We start from the raw sequence: 6,131 nt of genomic DNA on the forward strand, positions 1-6,131 counted from the left end.
TTGGAGCTCGAATGGGCAAGACCTAGAAGACAACATGGTCCCCAACAGACCTAGAGAAATGTCTGTTGAATGAATGAATGAAATAGAAGAGTGAATGAGTTATGAAGGCAAATTTGGCCAAATGGATATGGGCTTTCTTTCTTTTTTTTTTTTTTCTCCAGGGCTGAGGACCAAACCCAGGGCCTTGCGTGCACCAGGCAGGCGCCCTTCCGCTGGGCTAAACCCCCAGCCCTATGGGCTTTAGTTCTATCTTTTATCCTTTCCTATCTAAAATCAAAATTAATTCACCTGATGCCAATTGCTCATGCCTAACAGTCCTAGTAACTAAGGAGGATTATGGTTCAAAGCCAGCCCAGAAAAAAGTCCAAGAGACTCTTATTTTCAATAAATCACCAAAAATAAATCACCAAATATCTGTAAATGGAAAGGTGGCTTAAGCAGTAGAGCATCATCCTTGAGTGAAAAGGCCAAGGGACAGCACCCAGGCCCTGAGTTCAAGCTCCAGTACTGGTGCACATGTGTGTGCGTGTATGTGTGCACAAACACACACACACACACACACACACACACACACACACACACACAAATGGTAGATTCCTTAGAAAGGACCAATCTCACTCAGTTCACATAAAAAGTGTTGTGAGGACTGGGGATGTGGCTCAGTGGTAGAGTGCCTGCCTAGCGTCTATGAAGCCCTGGGTTCAATTCCTCAGTACCACATAAACAGGAAAAGCAAGAAGTGGTGCTGTGGCTCAGTGCTCAGTGGCACAGCGCTAGCCTTGAGCACAGAGGGGCTCAGAGACAGAGTCCAGGCCCCAGGTTCAGGGCCAGCCCCCAGGACTGGCAAAAAAAAAAGTGACTGCTGGGCATCAATGGCTCACACCTATAATCCTAGCTACTGAGGAGGTTGAGATCTGAGGATCACGGTTCAAAGCCAGCCTGGGCAGAAAAGTCCGTGAGACTCTTATCTCCAATTAACCACTAGAAAACCAGATGTGGCGCTGTGGCTCAACTGGTAGAGCGCTTGCCTTGAGCTGAAGAGTAGTACAGGGACAGCGCCCAAGCCCAGAGCTCAAGCCCCACGACCAACCAAAAAAAAAAAAATGCTGTGAGTTCTGTGTTGGGTGCCCTGCACTCCCTATTGGTCAGCAGTCATGGGCCTCTAGTCCTCTATGAAAAGCACACAGACAGATGCCTCATGCTTGTCTACTGGGTGGGCTTCCAGTCTTGGCTGGACTGTTCGTACTCAGGGTCACCACGTGAAGGTCTTTGTGAGGCTGGAGCTTGCAGTGTGGTAAAGACACCGGCCATGTCAGGGAGCTGGGGTAGACATATTTGTGGACAGTGAGGGCAGAGATGGTGACTGACAGTGGATCCGATGACTTCAATGACTGTGAAGATGGAGGGCCGATGTGATCAGGTGATCAGCTGATAGATAAGGAGGTTGGTAGTTAGATGGAGAAGAGAACAGGAAAGAGAGCTGGGCAAAGGGTTATGTTAGTGGACACACTAGTGGACACACTAGAGGATGGAGTTGAAGGTGAGTGGATGCAGTGGCGACATTCAGGTCTCCATAGAAGTAAGAAAGATAAATTACCCTTGCCCAGTCCTTGTACTCCCATTTTACAAAAGGCGCAACTAAAAACAAAAACAAATGAGCAAACTACAACTGTCCCCCTCCCCCACAGGAGAGTACTAACTTCTTTGTCAGTTCTGGAGTACATGGGGGGCAGATCCAGGCCCCAGGGACCATGCTAGGGCTAGGACAGCGACACTAGCACCCTTTGAAAGACAGGAGAATGCCATGCACATGATGCTGCAGAGGACTCCTCTGCCCCAGAGAGGAGAGAAAAAAAAAAAAAGAACACAGAATTTCCCATCATCCCCCTCTTTGGAGATCAGAGTGGCCATCAGGGACTTTGTTTCTGGCCTGGCCACTGATTTACCTGGTTGAGGTCCTGATTTGCATAAAACATTAAAAAGAGTAGATACACTGGGCTTTGGTGGCTCATGCCTTTAATCCTAGCTAGTCAGGAGGCTGAGATCTGAGGTTCAAAGCCAGACCAGGCAGGCAAGTCCCTGAGACTCTTACCTTGAATAAACCATCAGAAAACCAGAAGTGGTACTATGGCTCAAGTGATAGAGCACTAGCTTTGAGCTAAAGAGCTGAGGGACAGCACCCAGGCCCAGAGTTTATGACACCCCCAAAAAAACCCTTCACAAACAAACAAACAAAACAAAAGAAAACAGCAGGTACCTCCTAAGTTTGTGGTGAAGATGAAGCAAGGGAATACATAGGACATGTTTAGCTTAGCGCTCAGAACAAGCAAGGTCAGGTAAACACTGCTGCCCCATCACCACCATCTTCACTACCATCATCACCATCATCACCATCATCTTCTACTCCAGCTCATCCATTTGGTAGATTCTGAAACTGAGGCCTGGAGTAAACCATTGGGTTCCTGGAAGAAGGAGAAAGAAGGGGTGGTGGGGGGTGGACCCCTGCAGAGAGTTGAGCCCTGGTAGGAGCTATATTTGTGTTCCTGATTTGATGACTAAGAGGGTTGATAACAGACTCTGGGGCTCAGGGCGGCAGGCCGGGGGCAGCTGCCAGGGAGAACCGCCCCCTTGGAGACGGCTGTCTCTTGGGGGTGGAGAGCCCCTTCTGGTTGCCTCCCTCCCCTCCCACTGCAGGGCGAGGCAGTATACCAAGACACAGCCTTACCGCGCGTGAAACCCCTTCCTGAAACTCTTGGGGCTCGCTGTTTGGTTCAGCGAAGCTAGGGGAAGGGAGACACCGGTGGGTGACAGACCATCACGGTGAGATTGGCCATAGTCTCCCACTGGATTGGAGAAGTAAGGATAGCCCAGTAGTGGCTGGTGTTTGTGGGGAGACAGTAGACAAGTCTCCCCTACAGATGAATATGGAATCCTGTCTTGGAAAGAGAGTCTAGGATGCCAAATGGAAGAGAAGAAATGCCTGGGGAGGCAGGGAGAATGGCAGGTGCAAAGGTCTGGGTGGAGGCCGGGCAGGCATGGAAAGAATGCAAATGTTGGACTTACGCCCTCTTAGCCTTTTGGCTCAGACTAGATCTACTAGGAGCCCAGAATTGAGAACAATCCTTTCCCTTCCTCTCCTTTATTCCTTCCAGGGGGGCTCCCATAATCACCTGACCCACCATGAAAGTCATGCTGGGGTCACTGTGGAAAAAGCCTAGGGAAGATGGAGAGGGTTGTGGGAAAGTGGCAGGATGAAGGGAATTAGGCACAAAAGAGCAATTCTTCTCCCTGAGACTCCACACCAAGTTTCCCTATTGGTAACAAGTGCCATATGCTGTCAGTGACCAGCTTGGCTCGTTCCCACCCTCTGGGGCAGGTGTCATCTGCATCTCCCAAGGCTGCCACTCAGGAAATGGGCTGGAGGAGGAGGAGGGGTGACTTTCCCAAGGTCACACAGCTGGGGCTGAGCACAGGCCTCCCTCCTCCCTCTCTGGCTCCCCCTCCTCCCAGGCAGCCCAGCACCCGCTGTCAGCTGCTCTGAAGTGAGTGGCTATTTTTATTCTAGTGCAGGGGATCTCAAGCAGCAGAGCCATGTAGGTTAGAAGACTGTAGGACACCCGGCCTCAGCAAGCAAGGGGAAACTTCCTGCAGGGACCAGACTCTTGCTCAGTTTGCCTGGGGGAAGGTGGTAGGGGACGCGTATTGCCTTCTCTAGGCTCCCATGTTTCCAGAAACTTCTTTCTTGGAACTCAGAAGAGAGCATAGAGCCAGAACAAGTCCTGGTCATGGCCCTGATCCCACAGCTAATTGGAACACTAATCTTGGTGTTGACTGAGCCTTGATCTCATGACCAGCTCTATTCCAGCTCCAGATTGAGGTCTATGACCTGAGAATTGAGCTGTGACTCCAATAACATACTGAGCCCAGATCTAAACCTGATTTTGAAAAAAAAGGCCCATTTCAATTTGAGATCTCAACTCTGGACTTAGACTGAGCACTGATCCTAACCTAAGACTGAGCCTAGATCATACATTGATCTCTAACCACAATCCAGAATAACCTTTTGTTTTAGATTGAATCTTGATTCTAGTGGAACATTAGCCTGATCTTGATCACTAACAGAGCCCTGAGCTCTGCTAATCATTGACTTCACCCCAATCTAAGACTGAATCTGACCCTGGGTCATGTAAATTCTGGTGGCTTTGGTCATATACTGAGCCTTGATCTCAGACTGTACCCTGAATCTGGTCAAAGACTTAGCCTTGATCTTAGCCATTGACCAACCCAAGATCCTGGTCACAAACTGAGCCTTAATCCTGGCACAGACTGGAGACTAAGCACAATCATAAACTGAGCCTAGTTTTAATTAACTTAGTTCTAAATCAGCTGACCTTGTATTTTTGTTTGTTGTTTTTAGTGCCATTCCTGGGGCTTGCACTTAGGGCCTGGGTGCTGTCTCTTAGGTTTTTCGCTCAAAGCTTGCACTCTACCACCTGAGCCACTTCTGGCTTTTTGGTAGTTAATTGGAGATAAGAGTCTCATGGCCTTTCCTTCCTGGGCTGGGCTTAGAGCTATGATCCTTGGCTTTTAGCCTTCTGAGTAGCTAAGATTACAGGTGTGAGTCACTTGCACCTGGCTTTAGATTTTTTTGTTTCGTTTTGTTTTTAATTTGTTGTAATTTTGTTAGTTTTCAGGCAAACTATCACTCTATCCCAGGCTGGCCTCAAACTTGTGATCCTCTGGCCTTAGCCTCCTCACAGCTGGCAATATTGGTGTGTTTCACCATGACTAGTTTAAACCTGCTGGTAAGCTGAGGGCTGACCATGGTCCTATCTAAGCCTGACCTCTTCACAAACTAAACCCCAGTCCTGGGCCTCCCCAGAGGAAGGCTGCTGACCTAGATGACATTTGCCTATAATAAGGGGCATGGATTACGAGCAGAGCTCTATCCTGGGAGGCCTTGGGCCTCTCCTCCTGCTGAAAACATAATGTTCCTGTTACTTACTATTGTGGCTACTGTCTCCATCTCTGGTTCCAGTGGCAGGCTGGTCAACCCTCAGCAGCCTGAGCTGTGGCCCCAACAGGCCACAGTGTCAAGACTAATGCAACGAGAGTGGTTTGGTGGCATCTGTCCAGTGGATTAGCAAGGGCCTCCAGGGCACTGGGGTTTGGGGCTCTGTCAGCAGAAAAACCACAGGTTTGTGGGGCCTCTGGCTCCAGGGACTCTGGGGCCATTGCTGGGCTAGGTAGGGGCTGAGGTAGAGCAATTCATTGTTGTGTAAACAAGGTTTAGCTAAAACTGACTTGTTCTAGAAAATGCAGAGAAAAAGAATAAAAGACAAAAATCTACATATACATTTCAGACACCAACATGATCATTTTTTAATTGTTTTCTTTCAGATTTTTTTTTTCCCAAGGGTGAGGGGATCTACTCGCACCTATATTTATTTATTTCCTTTTTTCCTTACTTATTTGCTGGGACTGTAGTTTGGACTCAAAACCTCACACTGTCATTCAGCTTTGCTTGCTTGGCTGGTACTCTACCCTGATTTTTTTGGGGGGGAGTGGAGGGCTGGTTGTTTTGGAGATGTAGTGTTGCAGACTTTTCTGCACATATTGGCTTGAACTGAGATTTCTGGATTTCAGCCTTCTGCGTGGATAGGATTGCAGACATGAGTCACTGGTAACTATATACATACCTATATATATGTTTACTTATATGTACACATGCCCACACATATATGTATTTTATAAAATTTATTGGCTACTATATGTCACAAAATCCATTGAAGTTACTTTTTTTTGGCATGGGAGTTTGAACCTAGGATCCTGAGCTAGGGTCAGGGTCAGCCACTTCCCAGCCCTTTTTAACTTTAGTTATGTTGGGCACCAAGTTTTTGCGGAGCCAGTCCCAGACCACAATCCTACTTACCTACACCAATCATGTATCTGGGACTAAAGACATGAATCATCAAGCCCAGCTTATTTTTTGTGGTGGTGTCTTCCTTTTAGCCTGAGCTATCTTCAAACCTTGACCTTCTCAGTATTTTCCTCCAAAGTAGGTGGAATTACAGGTGTATACCTCCACACCCACTCTCTACTGCTCTCTTCACAGAAACTGGAATATGAGT

This window comes from Dipodomys merriami, unplaced genomic scaffold (genome assembly GCF_024711535.1).
Source record: "Dipodomys merriami isolate MVZ:Mamm:240054 unplaced genomic scaffold, mDipMer1.0.p SCAF_45, whole genome shotgun sequence".
Classification (NCBI taxonomy): Eukaryota; Metazoa; Chordata; class Mammalia; order Rodentia; family Heteromyidae; genus Dipodomys; species Dipodomys merriami.